The sequence below is a fragment of the Symphalangus syndactylus genome, chromosome 10 (assembly GCF_028878055.3).
Source record: "Symphalangus syndactylus isolate Jambi chromosome 10, NHGRI_mSymSyn1-v2.1_pri, whole genome shotgun sequence".
Classification (NCBI taxonomy): Eukaryota; Metazoa; Chordata; class Mammalia; order Primates; family Hylobatidae; genus Symphalangus; species Symphalangus syndactylus.
In genome coordinates this window covers 70,734,973-70,755,139 of record NC_072432.2, presented here as the reverse complement: position 1 = coordinate 70,755,139, position 20,167 = coordinate 70,734,973, and positions in this window count along the sequence as shown.

The window sequence follows — 20,167 nt, the reverse complement described above, 5'->3', positions numbered from 1 at the left end:
TTGCATTTCTCTGATATCCAGTGATGAGGAGCATTTCTTCATGTGTTTTTTGGCTGCATAAATGTCTTCTTTTGAGAATTGTCTGTTCATGTCCTCTGCCCACTTTTTGATGGGGTTGTTCGTTTTTTTCTTGTAAATTTGTTTGGGTTCATTGTAGATTCTGGATATTAGCCCTTTGTCAGATGAGTAGGTTGCAAAATTTTCCCCATTGTGTAGGTTGCCTGTTCACTCTGATGAGAGTTTCTTTTGCTCTGCAGAAGCTCTTTAGTTTAATGAGATCCCATTTGTCGATTTTGGCTTTTGTTGCCATTGCTTTTGGTGTTTTAGACATGAAGTCCTTGCCCACGCCTATGTCCTGAATGGTATTGCCTAGGTTTTCTTGTAGGATTTTAATGGTTTTAAGACTAATATATAAGTCTTTAATCCATCTTGAATTAATTTTGGTATAAGGTGTAAGGAAGGGATCCAGTTGCAGCTTTCTACATATGGCTAGCCAGTTTTCCCAGCACCATTTATTAAATAGGGAAGCCTTTCCCCATTTCTTGTTTTTGTCAGGTTTGTCAAAGATCAGATAGTTGTAGCTATGCGGCATCATTTCTGAGGGCTCTGTTCTGTCCCATTGATCTATGTCTCTGTTGTGGTACCAGTACCATGCTGTTTTGGTTACTGTAGCGTGATGCCTCCAGCTTTGTTCTTTTGGCTTAGGATTGACTTGGCGATGCGGGCTCTTTTTTGGTTCCATATGAACTTTAGAGTAGTTTTTTCCAATTCTGTGAAGAAAGTCATTGGTAGCTTGATGGGGATGGCATTGAATCTATAAATTACCTTGGGCAGTAAGTATGGCCATTTTCACGATATTGATTCTTCCAACCAATGAGCATGGAATGTTCTTCCATTTGTTTGTATCCTCTTTTATTTCATTGAGCAGTGGTTTGTAGTTCTCCTTGAAGAGGTCCTTCACATCCCTTGTAAGTTGGATTCCTAGGTATTTTATTCTCTTTGAAGCAATTGTGAATGGGAGTTCACTCATGATTTGGCTCTCTGTTTGTCTGTTATTGGTGTACAAGAATGCTTGTGATTTTTGTACATTAATTTTGTATCCTGAGACTTTGCTGAAGTTGCTAATCAGCTTAAGGAGATTTTGGGCTGAGACAATGGGGTTTTCTAGATATACAATCATGTCATCTGCAAACAGGGACAATTTGACTTCCTCTTTTCCTAATTGAATACACTTTATTTCCTTCTCCTGCCTGATTGCTCTGGCCAGGATATTCCTTTTTCAACTATCGACCATTTAGCGCTCCGAATGTCCACTTGCAGTTTCTGCAGAAAGAGTGTTTCAGAACTGCTCAATCAAAACTAAGGTTGAACTATGTTAGTTGAACGCACAGAAGAGAAAGAAGTTTCGCAGAATTCTTCTGTGTAGTTTTTTTTTGAAGATATTCCTTTTTCCACTACAGGCCTCTTAGCGCACCGAATGTCCACTTGCAGTTTCTATAGAAAGAGTGTTTCAGAACTGCTCAATCAAAAGTAAGGTTCAACTATGTTAGTTGAATGCACGGAACACAAAGAAGTTTCAGGGAATGCTTCTGTGTAGTTCTTATTTGAAGATATTCCTTTTCCACTATAGGCCTCTTAGCGCTCCGAATGTCCACTTGCCGTGTATTCAGAAAGAGTGTTTAAGATCTGCTCAATCAAAAGTAAGGTTCAACTCTGTCAATTGAATTCACAGATCAGAAAGAAGTTTCACAGAATGCTTCTGTGTAGTATTTATTTGAGGATATTCTTTTTCCACTGTAGTCCGCTTAGAGCTCCGAATGTCCACTTGCAGTTTCTACAGAAAGAGTGTTTAAGAACTGCTCAATCAAAAGTAAAGTTCAACTCTGTTAGTTGAATGCACAGGTCAGAAAGAAGTTTCACCGAATGCTTCTGGGTAGTTTGTATTTGAAGATATTCCTTTTTCCAGTATAGGCCTCATAGCTCTCGGAATGTCCCCTTGCAGTTTCTACAGACAGAGTGTTTCAGAACTGCTCAGTCAAAAGTAAGGTTCAGCTATGTGAGTTCAATGCACAGAACAGAAAGTAGCTTCACAGAATGCTTCTTTGTAGTTTTCATTTGAAGATATTCCTTTTTGCACTTGAGGCCTCATAGCGCTCCGAAGGGCACTTGCAGTTTCTAATGAAAGAGTGTTTCTTAATTCCTCAAAGTAAGGTTCAACTCTGTTATTTGAATGCACAGAACAGAAAAAAGTTTCACAGAATGCTTCTGTGTAGTTTTTATTTGAAGATATATCTTTTTCCACTATAGGCTTCTTAGCGCACAGAATGTCCACTTGCAGTTTCTACAGAAACAGTGTTTCAGAACTGCTCAATAAAATGTAAGGTTCAACTCTGCTAGTAGGATGCACAGATCAGAAAGTATTTTCACAGAATGCTTCTGGGTAATTTGTATTTGAAGATATTCCTTTTTCCACTATAGGCCTCTTAGCGCTCCGGATGTCCAATTGCAGTTTCTACAGAAAGTGTGTTTCAGAAGTGCTCAGTCAAAAGTAAGGTTAAACTCAGTTAGTTGAATGCACAGATCAGAAAGTAGTTTCACAGAATGCGCCTGTGTAGTTTTTATTTGAAGATATTACTTTTTCAACTATAGGCCTAATTGCGCTCCGAATGTCCTCATGCAGTTTCTACGGAAAGAGTGTTTAAGAACTGCACAATCAAAAGTAAGGATCAACTCTGTTAGTTGAATGCACAGATCAGAAAGGAGTTTCACAGAATGCTTCTGTGTAGTATTTTTTGAAGATATTCCTTTTTCCACTGTAGTCCGCATAGCGCTCCGAATGTCCACTTGCAGTTTCTACAGAAAGAGTGTTTCAGAACTGCTCAATCAAAGGTAAGGTTCAATTATGTTAGTGGAATGCAGAGAACAGAAAGATGTTTCACAGAATGCTTCTGTGTAGTTTTTTTGAAGACATTCCTTTTTCCACTATAGGCCTCTTAGCGCACCGATTGTCCACTTGCAGTTTCTACAGAAAGAGTGTTTCGGAACTGCTCAATCAAAAGTAAGGTTCAACTATGTTAGTTGAATGCACCGAACACAAAGAAGTTTCACAGAATGCTTCTGTGTAGTTCTTATTTGAAGATATTCCTTTTCCACTATAGGCCTCTTAGCGCTCCGAATGTCCACTTGCAGTTTATTCAGAAAGAGTGTTTCAGATCTGCTCAATCAAAAGTAAGGTTCAACTCTGTTAGTTGAATGCACAGATCAGAAAGAAGTTTCACAGAATGCTTCTGGGTAGTTTGTATTTGAAGATATTCCTTTTTCCACTATAGGCCTCATTGCGCTCCGGAAGTCCAATTGTAGTTTCTACAGAAAGTGGGCTTCCGAAGTGCTCACTCAAAAGTAAGGTTAAACTCAGTTAGTTGAATGCACAGATCAGGAAGGAGTTTCACGGAATGCTTCTGTGTAGTATTTATTTGAAGATATTCCTTTTTCCACTGTAGTCCGCTTAGCGCTCAGAATGTCCACTTGCAGTTTCTACAGAAAAAGTGTTTCAGAACTGCTCAATCAAAAGTAAAGTTCAACTATGTTAGTTGAATGCACGGAACAAGTTTCACAGAATGCTTCTGTGTAGTTCTTATTTGAAGATATTCCTTTTCTACTATACGCCTCTTAGCTCTCCGAATGTCCACTTGCAGTTTATTCAGAAAGAGTGTTTCAGATCTGCTCAATCAAAAGTAAGGTTCAACTCTGTTAGTTGAATGCACAGATCAGAAAGAAGTTTCACAGAATGCTTCTGGGTAGTTTGTATTTGAACATATTCCTTTTTCCACTATAGGCCTCTTAACGCTCCGGATGTCCAATTGCAGTTTCTACAAAAAGTGTGTTTCAGAAGTGCTCAGTCAAAAGTAAGGTTAAACTCAGTTAGTTGAATGCACAGATCAGAAAGTAGTTTCACAGAATGCTTCTGTGTAGTTTTTATTTGAATATATTCCCTTTTCCACTACAGGCCCCTTAGCGCTCCGAATGTCCACTTGAAATCTCTGTAGAAAGAGTGTTTCACAACTCCTCAATCAAAAGTAAGATTCAAATCTGTTAGTTGAATGCACTGATCAGAAAGAAGTTTCACAGAATGCTTCTGTATAGTCTTTATTTGAAGATAACCCTTTTTCCACTGTAGTCCGCTTAGCGGTCCGAATGTCCACTTGCAGTTTCTACAGAAAGAGTGTTTTAGAAATCCTCAATCAAAAGTAAGGTTCAACTCTGTTAGTTGAATGCACAGAACAGAAAGATGTTTCACAGAATGCTTCTCTGTAGTTTTTATTTGCCGATATTCCTTCTTCCCCTATAGGACTTTTAGCGCTCTGGATGTCCACTTGCAGTTTCTATAGAAAGAGTGTTTCAGAACTGCTCAATCAAAAGTAAGGTTCAACTATGTTAGTTGAATGCACGGAACACAAAGAAGTTTCAGGGAATGCTTCTGTGTAGTTCTTATTTGAAGATATTCCTTTTCCACTATAGGCCTCTTAGCGCTCCGAGTGTCCACTTGCCGTGTATTCAGAAAGAGTGTTTAAGATCTGCTCAATCAAAGGTAAGGTTCAACTCTGTCAATTGAATTCACAGATCAGAAAGAAATTTCACAGAATGCTTCTGTGAAGTATTTATTTGAGGATATTCCTTTTTCCACTGTAGTCCGCTTAGCGCTCCGAATGTCCACTTGCAGTTTCTACAGAAAGAGTGTTTAAGAACTGCTCAATCAAAAGTAAAGTTCAACTCTGTTAGTTGAATGCACAGGTCAGAAAGAAGTTTCACCGAATGATTCTGGGTAGTTTGTATTTGAAGATATTCCTTTTTCCAGTATAGGCCTCATAGCTCTCCGAATATCCCCTTGCAGTTTCTACAGACAGAGTGTTTCAGAACTGCTCAGTCAAAAGTAAGGTTCAGCTATGTGAGTTCAATGCACAGAACAGAAAGTAGCTTCACAGAATGCTTCTTTGTAGTTTTCATTTGAAGATATTCCTTTTTGCACTTGAGGCCTCATAGCGCTCCGAAGGGCACTTGCAGTTTCTAATGAAAGAGTGTTTCTTAATTCCTCAAAGTAAGGTTCAACTCTGTTATTTGAATGCACAGAACAGAAAAAAGTTTCACAGAATGCTTCTGTGTAGTTTTTATTTGAAGATATATCTTTTTCCACTATAGGCTTCTTAGCGCACAGAATGTCCACTTGCAGTTTCTACAGAAACAGTGTTTCAGAACTGCTCAATAAAATGTAAGGTTCAACTCTGCTAGTAGGATGCACAGATCAGAAAGTATTTTCACAGAATGCTTCTGGGTAATTTGTATTTGAAGATATTCCTTTTTCCACTATAGGCCTCTTAGCGCTCCGGATGTCCAATTGCAGTTTCTACAGAAAGTGTGTTTCAGAAGTGCTCAGTCAAAAGTAAGGTTAAACTCAGTTAGTTGAATGCACAGATCAGAAAGTAGTTTCACAGAATGCGCCTGTGTAGTTTTTATTTGAAGATATTACTTTTTCAACTATAGGCCTAATTGCGCTCCGAATGTCCTCATGCAGTTTCTACGGAAAGAGTGTTTAAGAACTGCACAATCTAAAGTAAGGATCAACTCTGTTAGTTGAATGCACAGATCACAAAGGAGTTTCACAGAATGCTTCTGTGTAGTATTTTTTGAAGATATTCCTTTTTCCACTGTAGTCCGCATAGCGCTCCGAATGTCCACTTGCAGTTTCTACAGAAAGAGTGTTTCAGAACTGCTCAATCAAAGGTAAGGTTCAATTATGTTAGTGGAATGCAGAGAACAGAAAGATGTTTCACAGAATGCTTCTGTGTAGTTTTTTTGAAGACATTCCTTTTCCCACTATAGGCCTCTTAGCGCACCGATTGTCCACTTGCAGTTTCTACAGAAAGAGTGTTTCGGAACTGCTCAATCAAAAGTAAGGTTCAACTATGTTAGTTGAATGCACCGAACACAAAGAAGTTTCACAGAATGCTTCTGTGTAGTTCTTATTTGAAGATATTCCTTTTCCACTATAGGCCTCTTAGCGCTCCGAATGTCCACTTGCAGTTTATTCAGAAAGAGTGTTTCAGATCTGCTCAATCAAAAGTAAGGTTCAACTCTGTTAGTTGAATGCACAGATCAGAAAGAAGTTTCACAGAATGCTTCTGGGTAGTTTGTATTTGAAGATATTCCTTTTTCCACTATAGGCCTCATTGCGCTCCGGAAGTCCAATTGTAGTTTCTACAGAAAGTGGGCTTCCGAAGTGCTCACTCAAAAGTAAGGTTAAACTCAGTTAGTTGAATGCACAGATCAGGAAGGAGTTTCACGGAATGCTTCTGTGTAGTATTTATTTGAAGATATTCCTTTTTCCACTGTAGTCCGCTTAGCGCTCAGAATGTCCACTTGCAGTTTCTACAGAAAAAGTGTTTCAGAACTGCTCAATCAAAAGTAAAGTTCAACTATGTTAGTTGAATGCACGGAACAAGTTTCACAGAATGCTTCTGTGTAGTTCTTATTTGAAGATATTCCTTTTCTACTATACGCCTCTTAGCTCTCCGAATGTCCACTTGCAGTTTATTCAGAAAGAGTGTTTCAGATCTGCTCAATCAAAAGTAAGGTTCAACTCTGTTAGTTGAATGCACAGATCAGAAAGAAGTTTCACAGAATGCTTCTGGGTAGTTTGTATTTGAACATATTCCTTTTTCCACTATAGGCCTCTTAACGCTCCGGATGTCCAATTGCAGTTTCTACAAAAAGTGTGTTTCAGAAGTGCTCAGTCAAAAGTAAGGTTAAACTCAGTTAGTTGAATGCACAGATCAGAAAGTAGTTTCACAGAATGCTTCTGTGTAGTTTTTATTTGAATATATTCCCTTTTCCACTACAGGCCCCTTAGCGCTCCGAATGTCCACTTGAAATCTCTGTAGAAAGAGTGTTTCACAACTCCTCAATCAAAAGTAAGATTCAAATCTGTTAGTTGAATGCACTGATCAGAAAGAAGTTTCACAGAATGCTTCTGTATAGTCTTTATTTGAAGATAACCCTTTTTCCACTGTAGTCCGCTTAGCGGTCCGAATGTCCACTTGCAGTTTCTACAGAAAGAGTGTTTTAGAAATCCTCAATCAAAAGTAAGGTTCAACTCTGTTAGTTGAATGCACAGAACAGAAAGATGTTTCACAGAATGCTTCTCTGTAGTTTTTATTTGCCGATATTCCTTCTTCCCCTATAGGCCTTTTAGCGCTCCGAATGTCCACTTTCAATTTCTATAGAAAGAGTGTTTCAGAACTGCTCAATCAAAACGAATTTTCAACTCTGTTAGTTGAATGCACTGATCAGAAAGAAGTTTCACAGAATGCTTCTGTGTAGTCTTTATTGGAGGATATTCCTTTTTTTTTATGATTTTTTTTTATTATTATACTTTAGGGTTTTAGGGTACATGTGCACAATGTGAAGGTTTGTTACATATGTATCCATGTGCCATGTTGATTTCCTGCACCCATTAAGTCGTCATTTGGCCTTACGTGTATCTCCTAATGCTGTCCCTCCCCCGTCCCCCCACCCCACAACAGTCCCCGGAGCGTGATTTTCCCCTTCCTGTTTCCATGAGTTCTCATTGTTCAATTCCCACCTATGAGTGAGAACATGCGATGTTTGGTTTTTCGTCCTTGCGATAGTTTACTGAGAATGATGTTTTCCAGTTTCATCCGTGTCCCTACAAAGGACACGAACTCATCATTTTTTATGGCTGCATAGTATTCCATGGTGTATATGTGCCACATTTTCTTAATCCAGTCTGTTGTTGGACATTTGGGTTGGTTCCAACTCTTTGCTATTGTGAATAGTGCCGCAATAAACATACGTGTGCATGTGTCTTTATAGCAGCATGACTTATAGTCCTTTGGGTATATACCCAGTAATGGGATGGCTGGGTCAAATGGTATTTCTAGTTCTAGATCCCTGAGGAATCGCCACACTGACTTCCACAATGCTTGAACTAGTTTACAGTCCCACCAACAGTGTAAAAGTGTTCCTATTTCTCCAAATCCTCTCCAGCACCTGTTGTTTCCTGATTTTTTAATGATGGCCATTCTAACTGGTGTGAGATGGTATCTCACTGTGGTTTTGATTTGCATTTCTCTTATGGCCAGTGATGAGGAGCATTTCTTCATGTGTTTTTTGGCTGCATAAATGTCTTCTTTTGAGAATTGTCTGTTCATGTCCTCTGCCCACTTTTTGATGGGGTTGTTTGTTTTTTCTTGTAAATTTGTTTGGGTTCATTGTAGATTCTGGATATTAGCCCTTTGTCAGATGAGTAGGTTGCAAAATTTTCTCCCATTGTGTAGGTTGCCTGTTCACTCTGATGAGAGTTTCTTTTGCTGTGCAGAAGCTCTTTAGTTTAATGAGATCCCATTTGTCGATTTTGGCTTTTGTTGCCATTGCTTTTGGTGTTTTAGACATGAAGTCCTTGCCCACGCCTATGTCCTGAATGGTATTGCCTAGGTTTTCTTGTAGGATTTTAATGGTTTTAAGACTAATATATAAGTCTTTAATCCATCTTGAATTAATTTTGGTATAAGGTGTAAGGAAGGGATCCAGTTGCAGCTTTCTACATATGGCTAGCCAGTTTTCCCAGCACCATTTATTAAATAGGGAAGCCTTTCCCCATTTCTTGTTTTTGTCAGGTTTGTCAAAGATCAGATAGTTGTAGCTATGCGGCATCATTTCTGAGGGCTCTGTTCTGTCCCATTGATCTATGTCTCTGTTGTGGTACCAGTACCATGCTGTTTTGGTTACTGTAGCGTGATGCCTCCAGCTTTGTTCTTTTGGCTTAGGATTGACTTGGCGATGCGGGCTCTTTTTTGGTTCCATATGAACTTTAGAGTAGTTTTTTCCAATTCTGTGAAGAAAGTCATTGGTAGCTTGATGGGGATGGCATTGAATCTATAAATTACCTTCGGCAGTAAGTATGGCCATTTTCACGATATTGATTCTTCCAACCAATGAGCATGGAATGTTCTTCCATTTGTTTGTATCCTCTTTTATTTCATTGAGCAGTGGTTTGTAGTTCTCCTTGAAGAGGTCCTTCACATCCCTTGTAAGTTGGATTCCTAGGTATTTTATTCTCTTTGAAGCAATTGTGAATGAGAGTTCACTCATGATTTGGCTCTCTGTCTTTTATTGGTGTACAAGAATGCTTGTGATTTTTGTACATTAATTTTGTATCCTGAGACTTTGCTGAATTTGCTAATCAGCTTAAGGAGATTTTGGGCTGAGACAATGGGGTTTTCTAGATATACAATCATGTCATCTGCAAACAGGGACAATTTGACTTCCTCTTTTCCTAATTGAATACACTTTATTTCCTTCTCCTGCCTGATTGCTCTGGCCAGGATATCCCTTTTTCAACTATCGACCATTTAGCGCTCGGAATGTCCACTTGCAGTTTCTGCAGAAAGAGTGTTTCAGAACTGCTCAATCAAAACTAAGGTTGAACTATGTTAGTTGAACGCACAGAAGAGAAAGAAGTTTCGCAGAATTCTTCTGTGTAGTTTTTTTTTTTGAAGATATTCCTTTTTCCACTACAGGCCTCTTAGCGCACCGAATGTCCACTTGCAGTTTCTATAGAAAGAGTGTTTCAGAACTGCACAATCAAAAGTAAGGTTCAACTATGTTAGTTGAATGCACGGAACACAAAGAAGTTTCAGGGAATGCTTCTGTGTAGTTCTTATTTGAAGATATTCCTTTTCCACTATAGGCCTCTTAGCGCTCCGAATGTCCACTTGCCGTGTATTCAGAAAGAGTGTTTAAGATCTGCTCAATCAAAAGTAAGGTTCAACTCTGTCAATTGAATTCACAGATCAGAAAGAAGTTTCACAGAATGCTTCTGTGTAGTATTTGTTTGAGGATACTCCTTTTTCCACTGTAGTCCGCTTAGAGCTCCGAATGTCCACTTGCAGTTTCTACAGAAAGAGTGTTTAAGAACTGCTCAATCAAAAGTAAAGTTCAACTCTGTTAGTTGAATGCTCAGGTCAGAAAGAAGTTTCACCGAATGCTTCTGGGTAGTTTGTATTTGAAGATATTCCTTTTTCCAGTATAGGCCTCATAGCTCTCGGAATGTCCCCTTGCAGTTTCTACAGACAGAGTGTTTCAGAACTGCTCAGTCAAAAGTAAGGTTCAGCTATGTGAGTTCAATGCACAGAACAGAAAGTAGCTTCACAGAATGCTTCTTTGTAGTTTTCATTTGAAGATATTCCTTTTTGCACTTGAGGCCTCATAGCGCTCCGAAGGGCACTTGCAGTTTCTAATGAAAGAGTGTTTCTTAATTCCTCAAAGTAAGGTTCAACTCTGTTATTTGAATGCACAGAACAGAAAAAAGTTTCACAGAATGCTTCTGTGTAGTTTTTATTTGAAGATATATCTTTTTCCACTATAGGCTTCTTAGCGCACAGAATGTCCACTTGCAGTTTCTACAGAAACAGTGTTTCAGAACTGCTCAATAAAATGTAAGGTTCAACTCTGCTAGTAGGATGCACAGATCAGAAAGTATTTTCACAGAATGCTTCTGGGTAATTTGTATTTGAAGATATTCCTTTTTCCACTATAGGCCTCTTAGCGCTCCGGATGTCCAATTGCAGTTTCTACAGAAAGTGTGTTTCAGAAGTGCTCAGTCAAAAGTAAGGTTAAACTCAGTTAGTTGAATGCACAGATCACAAAGTAGTTTCACAGAATGCGCCTGTGTAGTTTTTATTTGAAGATATTACTTTTTCAACTATAGGCCTAATTGCGCTCCGAATGTCCTCATGCAGTTTCTACGGAAAGAGTGTTTAAGAACTGCACAATCTAAAGTAAGGATCAACTCTGTTAGTTGAATGCACAGATCAGAAAGGAGTTTCACAGAATGCTTCTGTGTAGTATTTTTTGAAGATATTCCTTTTTCCACTGTAGTCCGCATAGCGCTCCGAATGTCCACTTGCAGTTTCTACAGAAAGAGTGTTTCAGAACTGCTCAATCAAAGGTAAGGTTCAATTATGTTAGTGGAATGCAGAGAACAGAAAGATGTTTCACAGAATGCTTCTGTGTAGTTTTTTTGAAGACATTCCTTTTCCCACTATAGGCCTCTTAGCGCACCGATTGTCCACTTGCAGTTTCTACAGAAAGAGTGTTTCGGAACTGCTCAATCAAAAGTAAGGTTCAACTATGTTAGTTGAATGCACCGAACACAAAGAAGTTTCACAGAATGCTTCTGTGTAGTTCTTATTTGAAGATATTCCTTTTCCACTATAGGCCTCTTAGCGCTCCGAATGTCCACTTGCAGTTTATTCAGAAAGAGTGTTTCAGATCTGCTCAATCAAAAGTAAGGTTCAACTCTGTTAGTTGAATGCACAGATCAGAAAGAAGTTTCACAGAATGCTTCTGGGTAGTTTGTATTTGAAGATATTCCTTTTTCCACTATAGGCCTCATTGCGCTCCGGAAGTCCAATTGTAGTTTCTACAGAAAGTGGGCTTCCGAAGTGCTCACTCAAAAGTAAGGTTAAACTCAGTTAGTTGAATGCACAGATCAGGAAGGAGTTTCACGGAATGCTTCTGTGTAGTATTTATTTGAAGATATTCCTTTTTCCACTGTAGTCCGCTTAGCGCTCAGAATGTCCACTTGCAGTTTCTACAGAAAAAGTGTTTCAGAACTGCTCAATCAAAAGTAAAGTTCAACTATGTTAGTTGAATGCACGGAACAAGTTTCACAGAATGCTTCTGTGTAGTTCTTATTTGAAGATATTCCTTTTCTACTATACGCCTCTTAGCTCTCCGAATGTCCACTTGCAGTTTATTCAGAAAGAGTGTTTCAGATCTGCTCAATCAAAAGTAAGGTTCAACTCTGTTAGTTGAATGCACAGATCAGAAAGAAGTTTCACAGAATGCTTCTGGGTAGTTTGTATTTGAACATATTCCTTTTTCCACTATAGGCCTCTTAACGCTCCGGATGTCCAATTGCAGTTTCTACAAAAAGTGTGTTTCAGAAGTGCTCAGTCAAAAGTAAGGTTAAACTCAGTTAGTTGAATGCACAGATCAGAAAGTAGTTTCACAGAATGCTTCTGTGTAGTTTTTATTTGAATATATTCCCTTTTCCACTACAGGCCCCTTAGCGCTCCGAATGTCCACTTGAAATCTCTGTAGAAAGAGTGTTTCACAACTCCTCAATCAAAAGTAAGATTCAAATCTGTTAGTTGAATGCACTGATCAGAAAGAAGTTTCACAGAATGCTTCTGTATAGTCTTTATTTGAAGATAACCCTTTTTCCACTGTAGTCCGCTTAGCGGTCCGAATGTCCACTTGCAGTTTCTACAGAAAGAGTGTTTTAGAAATCCTCAATCAAAAGTAAGGTTCAACTCTGTTAGTTGAATGCACAGAACAGAAAGATGTTTCACAGAATGCTTCTCTGTAGTTTTTATTTGCCGATATTCCTTCTTCCCCTATAGGCCTTTTAGCGCTCCGAATGTCCACTTTCAATTTCTATAGAAAGAGTGTTTCAGAACTGCTCAATCAAAACGAATTTTCAACTCTGTTAGTTGAATGCACTGATCAGAAAGAAGTTTCACAGAATGCTTCTGTGTAGTCTTTATTGGAGGATATTCCTTTTTTTTTATGATTTTTTTTTATTATTATACTTTAGGGTTTTAGGGTACATGTGCACAATGTGAAGGTTTGTTACATATGTATCCATGTGCCATGTTGATTTCCTGCACCCATTAAGTCGTCATTTGGCCTTACGTGTATCTCCTAATGCTGTCCCTCCCCCGTTCCCCCACCCCACAACAGTCCCCGGAGCGTGATTTTCCCCTTCCTGTTTCCATGAGTTCTCATTGTTCAATTCCCACCTATGAGTGAGAACATGCGATGTTTGGTTTTTCGTCCTTGCGATAGTTTACTGAGAATGATGTTTTCCAGTTTCATCCGTGTCCCTACAAAGGACACGAACTCATCATTTTTTATGGCTGCATAGTATTCCATGGTGTATATGTGCCACATTTTCTTAATCCAGTCTATCGTTGTTGGACATTTGGGTTGGTTCCAACTCTTTGCTATTGTGAATAGTGCCGCAATAAACATACGTGTGCATGTGTCTTTATAGCAGCATGACTTATAGTCCTTTGGGTATATACCCAGTAATGGGATGGCTGGGTCAAATGGTATTTCTAGTTCTAGATCCCTGAGGAATCGCCACACTGACTTCCACAATGCTTGAACTAGTTTACAGTCCCACCAACAGTGTAAAAGTGTTCCTATTTCTCCAAATCCTCTCCAGCACCTGTTGTTTCCTGATTTTTTAATGATGGCCATTCTAACTGGTGTGAGATGGTATCTCACTGTTGTTTTGATTTGCATTTCTCTGATATCCAGTGATGAGGAGCATTTCTTCATGTGTTTTTTGGCTGCATAAATGTCTTCTTTTGAGAATTGTCTGTTCATGTCCTCTGCCCACTTTTTGAAGGGGTTGTTCGTTTTTTTCTTGTAAATTTGTTTGGGTTCATTGTAGATTCTGGATATTAGCCCTTTGTCAGATGAGTAGGTTGCAAAATTTTCCCCATTGTGTAGGTTGCCTGTTCACTCTGATGAGAGTTTCTTTTGCTCTGCAGAAGCTCTTTAGTTTAATGAGATCCCATTTGTCGATTTTGGCTTTTGTTGCCATTGCTTTTGGTGTTTTAGACATGAAGTCCTTGCCCACGCCTATGTCCTGAATGGTATTGCCTAGGTTTTCTTGTAGGATTTTAATGGTTTTAAGACTAATATATAAGTCTTTAATCCATCTTGAATTAATTTTGGTATAAGGTGTAAGGAAGGGATCCAGTTGCAGCTTTCTACATATGGCTAGCCAGTTTTCCCAGCACCATTTATTAAATAGGGAAGCCTTTCCCCATTTCTTGTTTTTGTCAGGTTTGTCAAAGATCAGATAGTTGTAGCTATGCGGCATCATTTCTGAGGGCTCTGTTCTGTCCCATTGATCTATGTCTCTGTTGTGGTACCAGTACCATGCTGTTTTGGTTACTGTAGCGTGATGCCTCCAGCTTTGTTCTTTTGGCTTAGGATTGACTTGGCGATGCGGGCTCTTTTTTGGTTCCATATGAACTTTAGAGTAGTTTTTTCCAATTCTGTGAAGAAAGTCATTGGTAGCTTGATGGGGATGGCATTGAATCTATAAATTACCTTGGGCAGTAAGTATGGCCATTTTCACGATATTGATTCTTCCAACCAATGAGCATGGAATGTTCTTCCATTTGTTTGTATCCTCTTTTATTTCATTGAGCAGTGGTTTGTAGTTCTCCTTGAAGAGGTCCTTCACATCCCTTGTAAGTTGGATTCCTAGGTATTTTATTCTCTTTGAAGCAATTGTGAATGGGAGTTCACTCATGATTTGGCTCTCTGTTTGTCTGTTATTGGTGTACAAGAATGCTTGTGATTTTTGTACATTAATTTTGTATCCTGAGACTTTGCTGAAGTTGCTAATCAGCTTAAGGAGATTTTGGGCTGAGACAATGGGGTTTTCTAGATATACAATCATGTCATCTGCAAACAGGGACAATTTGACTTCCTCTTTTCCTAATTGAATACACTTTATTTCCTTCTCCTGCCTGATTGCTCTGGCCAGGATATTCCTTTTTCAACTATCGACCATTTAGCGCTCCGAATGTCCACTTGCAGTTTCTGCAGAAAGAGTGTTTCAGAACTGCTCAATCAAAACTAAGGTTGAACTATGTTAGTTGAACGCACAGAAGAGAAAGAAGTTTCGCAGAATTCTTCTGTGTAGTTTTTTTTTGAAGATATTCCTTTTTCCACTACAGGCCTCTTAGCGCACCGAATGTCCACTTGCAGTTTCTATAGAAAGAGTGTTTCAGAACTGCTCAATCAAAAGTAAGGTTCAACTATGTTAGTTGAATGCACGGAACACAAAGAAGTTTCAGGGAATGCTTCTGTGTAGTTCTTATTTGAAGATATTCCTTTTCCACTATAGGCCTCTTAGCGCTCCGAATGTCCACTTGCCGTGTATTCAGAAAGAGTGTTTAAGATCTGCTCAATCAAAAGTAAGGTTCAACTCTGTCAATTGAATTCACAGATCAGAAAGAAGTTTCACAGAATGCTTCTGTGTAGTATTTATTTGAGGATATTCTTTTTCCACTGTAGTCCGCTTAGAGCTCCGAATGTCCACTTGCAGTTTCTACAGAAAGAGTGTTTAAGAACTGCTCAATCAAAAGTAAAGTTCAACTCTGTTAGTTGAATGCACAGGTCAGAAAGAAGTTTCACCGAATGCTTCTGGGTAGTTTGTATTTGAAGATATTCCTTTTTCCAGTATAGGCCTCATAGCTCTCGGAATGTCCCCTTGCAGTTTCTACAGACAGAGTGTTTCAGAACTGCTCAGTCAAAAGTAAGGTTCAGCTATGTGAGTTCAATGCACAGAACAGAAAGTAGCTTCACAGAATGCTTCTTTGTAGTTTTCATTTGAAGATATTCCTTTTTGCACTTGAGGCCTCATAGCGCTCCGAAGGGCACTTGCAGTTTCTAATGAAAGAGTGTTTCTTAATTCCTCAAAGTAAGGTTCAACTCTGTTATTTGAATGCACAGAACAGAAAAAAGTTTCACAGAATGCTTCTGTGTAGTTTTTATTTGAAGATATATCTTTTTCCACTATAGGCTTCTTAGCGCACAGAATGTCCACTTGCAGTTTCTACAGAAACAGTGTTTCAGAACTGCTCAATAAAATGTAAGGTTCAACTCTGCTAGTAGGATGCACAGATCAGAAAGTATTTTCACAGAATGCTTCTGGGTAATTTGTATTTGAAGATATTCCTTTTTCCACTATAGGCCTCTTAGCGCTCCGGATGTCCAATTGCAGTTTCTACAGAAAGTGTGTTTCAGAAGTGCTCAGTCAAAAGTAAGGTTAAACTCAGTTAGTTGAATGCACAGATCAGAAAGTAGTTTCACAGAATGCGCCTGTGTAGTTTTTATTTGAAGATATTACTTTTTCAACTATAGGCCTAATTGCGCTCCGAATGTCCTCATGCAGTTTCTACGGAAAGAGTGTTTAAGAACTGCACAATCAAAAGTAAGGATCAACTCTGTTAGTTGAATGCACAGATCAGAAAGGAGTTTCACAGAATGCTTCTGTGTAGTATTTTTTGAAGATATTCCTTTTTCCACTGTAGTCCGCATAGCGCTCCGAATGTCCACTTGCAGTTTCTACAGAAAGAGTGTTTCAGAACTGCTCAATCAAAGGTAAGGTTCAATTATGTTAGTGGAATGCAGAGAACAGAAAGATGTTTCACAGAATGCTTCTGTGTAGTTTTTTTGAAGACATTCCTTTTTCCACTATAGGCCTCTTAGCGCACCGATTGTCCACTTGCAGTTTCTACAGAAAGAGTGTTTCGGAACTGCTCAATCAAAAGTAAGGTTCAACTATGTTAGTTGAATGCACCGAACACAAAGAAGTTTCACAGAATGCTTCTGTGTAGTTCTTATTTGAAGATATTCCTTTTCCACTATAGGCCTCTTAGCGCTCCGAATGTCCACTTGCAGTTTATTCAGAAAGAGTGTTTCAGATCTGCTCAATCAAAAGTAAGGTTCAACTCTGTTAGTTGAATGCACAGATCAGAAAGAAGTTTCACAGAATGCTTCTGGGTAGTTTGTATTTGAAGATATTCCTTTTTCCACTATAGGCCTCATTGCGCTCCGGAAGTCCAATTGTAGTTTCTACAGAAAGTGGGCTTCCGAAGTGCTCACTCAAAAGTAAGGTTAAACTCAGTTAGTTGAATGCACAGATCAGGAAGGAGTTTCACGGAATGCTTCTGTGTAGTATTTATTTGAAGATATTCCTTTTTCCACTGTAGTCCGCTTAGCGCTCAGAATGTCCACTTGCAGTTTCTACAGAAAAAGTGTTTCAGAACTGCTCAATCAAAAGTAAAGTTCAACTATGTTAGTTGAATGCACGGAACAAGTTTCACAGAATGCTTCTGTGTAGTTCTTATTTGAAGATATTCCTTTTCTACTATACGCCTCTTAGCTCTCCGAATGTCCACTTGCAGTTTATTCAGAAAGAGTGTTTCAGATCTGCTCAATCAAAAGTAAGGTTCAACTCTGTTAGTTGAATGCACAGATCAGAAAGAAGTTTCACAGAATGCTTCTGGGTAGTTTGTATTTGAACATATTCCTTTTTCCACTATAGGCCTCTTAACGCTCCGGATGTCCAATTGCAGTTTCTACAAAAAGTGTGTTTCAGAAGTGCTCAGTCAAAAGTAAGGTTAAACTCAGTTAGTTGAATGCACAGATCAGAAAGTAGTTTCACAGAATGCTTCTGTGTAGTTTTTATTTGAATATATTCCCTTTTCCACTACAGGCCCCTTAGCGCTCCGAATGTCCACTTGAAATCTCTGTAGAAAGAGTGTTTCACAACTCCTCAATCAAAAGTAAGATTCAAATCTGTTAGTTGAATGCACTGATCAGAAAGAAGTTTCACAGAATGCTTCTGTATAGTCTTTATTTGAAGATAACCCTTTTTCCACTGTAGTCCGCTTAGCGGTCCGAATGTCCACTTGCAGTTTCTACAGAAAGAGTGTTTTAGAAATCCTCAATCAAAAGTAAGGTTCAACTCTGTTAGTTGAATGCACAGAACAGAAAGATGTTTCACAGAATGCTTCTCTGTAGTTTTTATTTGCCGATATTCCTTCTTCCCCTATAGGACTTTTAGCGCTCTGGATGTCCACTTGCAGTTTCTATAGAAAGAGTGTTTCAGAACTGCTCAATCAAAAGTAAGGTTCAACTATGTTAGTTGAATGCACGGAACACAAAGAAGTTTCAGGGAATGCTTCTGTGTAGTTCTTATTTGAAGATATTCCTTTTCCACTATAGGCCTCTTAGCGCTCCGAGTGTCCACTTGCCGTGTATTCAGAAAGAGTGTTTAAGATCTGCTCAATCAAAGGTAAGGTTCAACTCTGTCAATTGAATTCACAGATCAGAAAGAAATTTCACAGAATGCTTCTGTGAAGTATTTATTTGAGGATATTCCTTTTTCCACTGTAGTCCGCTTAGCGCTCCGAATGTCCACTTGCAGTTTCTACAGAAAGAGTGTTTAAGAACTGCTCAATCAAAAGTAAAGTTCAACTCTGTTAGTTGAATGCACAGGTCAGAAAGAAGTTTCACCGAATGATTCTGGGTAGTTTGTATTTGAAGATATTCCTTTTTCCAGTATAGGCCTCATAGCTCTCCGAATATCCCCTTGCAGTTTCTACAGACAGAGTGTTTCAGAACTGCTCAGTCAAAAGTAAGGTTCAGCTATGTGAGTTCAATGCACAGAACAGAAAGTAGCTTCACAGAATGCTTCTTTGTAGTTTTCATTTGAAGATATTCCTTTTTGCACTTGAGGCCTCATAGCGCTCCGAAGGGCACTTGCAGTTTCTAATGAAAGAGTGTTTCTTAATTCCTCAAAGTAAGGTTCAACTCTGTTATTTGAATGCACAGAACAGAAAAAAGTTTCACAGAATGCTTCTGTGTAGTTTTTATTTGAAGATATATCTTTTTCCACTATAGGCTTCTTAGCGCACAGAATGTCCACTTGCAGTTTCTACAGAAACAGTGTTTCAGAACTGCTCAATAAAATGTAAGGTTCAACTCTGCTAGTAGGATGCACAGATCAGAAAGTATTTTCACAGAATGCTTCTGGGTAATTTGTATTTGAAGATATTCCTTTTTCCACTATAGGCCTCTTAGCGCTCCGGATGTCCAATTGCAGTTTCTACAGAAAGTGTGTTTCAGAAGTGCTCAGTCAAAAGTAAGGTTAAACTCAGTTAGTTGAATGCACAGATCAGAAAGTAGTTTCACAGAATGCGCCTGTGTAGTTTTTATTTGAAGATATTACTTTTTCAACTATAGGCCTAATTGCGCTCCGAATGTCCTCATGCAGTTTCTACGGAAAGAGTGTTTAAGAACTGCACAATCTAAAGTAAGGATCAACTCTGTTAGTTGAATGCACAGATCACAAAGGAGTTTCACAGAATGCTTCTGTGTAGTATTTTTTGAAGATATTCCTTTTTCCACTGTAGTCCGCATAGCGCTCCGAATGTCCACTTGCAGTTTCTACAGAAAGAGTGTTTCAGAACTGCTCAATCAAAGGTAAGGTTCAATTATGTTAGTGGAATGCAGAGAACAGAAAGATGTTTCACAGAATGCTTCTGTGTAGTTTTTTTGAAGACATTCCTTTTCCCACTATAGGCCTCTTAGCGCACCGATTGTCCACTTGCAGTTTCTACAGAAAGAGTGTTTCGGAACTGCTCAATCAAAAGTAAGGTTCAACTATGTTAGTTGAATGCACCGAACACAAAGAAGTTTCACAGAATGCTTCTGTGTAGTTCTTATTTGAAGATATTCCTTTTCCACTATAGGCCTCTTAGCGCTCCGAATGTCCACTTGCAGTTTATTCAGAAAGAGTGTTTCAGATCTGCTCAATCAAAAGTAAGGTTCAACTCTGTTAGTTGAATGCACAGATCAGAAAGAAGTTTCACAGAATGCTTCTGGGTAGTTTGTATTTGAAGATATTCCTTTTTCCACTATAGGCCTCATTGCGCTCCGGAAGTCCAATTGTAGTTTCTACAGAAAGTGGGCTTCCGAAGTGCTCACTCAAAAGTAAGGTTAAACTCAGTTAGTTGAATGCACAGATCAGGAAGGAGTTTCACGGAATGCTTCTGTGTAGTATTTATTTGAAGATATTCCTTTTTCCACTGTAGTCCGCTTAGCGCTCAGAATGTCCACTTGCAGTTTCTACAGAAAAAGTGTTTCAGAACTGCTCAATCAAAAGTAAAGTTCAACTATGTTAGTTGAATGCACGGAACAAGTTTCACAGAATGCTTCTGTGTAGTTCTTATTTGAAGATATTCCTTTTCTACTATACGCCTCTTAGCTCTCCGAATGTCCACTTGCAGTTTATTCAGAAAGAGTGTTTCAGATCTGCTCAATCAAAAGTAAGGTTCAACTCTGTTAGTTGAATGCACAGATCAGAAAGAAGTTTCACAGAATGCTTCTGGGTAGTTTGTATTTGAACATATTCCTTTTTCCACTATAGGCCTCTTAACGCTCCGGATGTCCAATTGCAGTTTCTACAAAAAGTGTGTTTCAGAAGTGC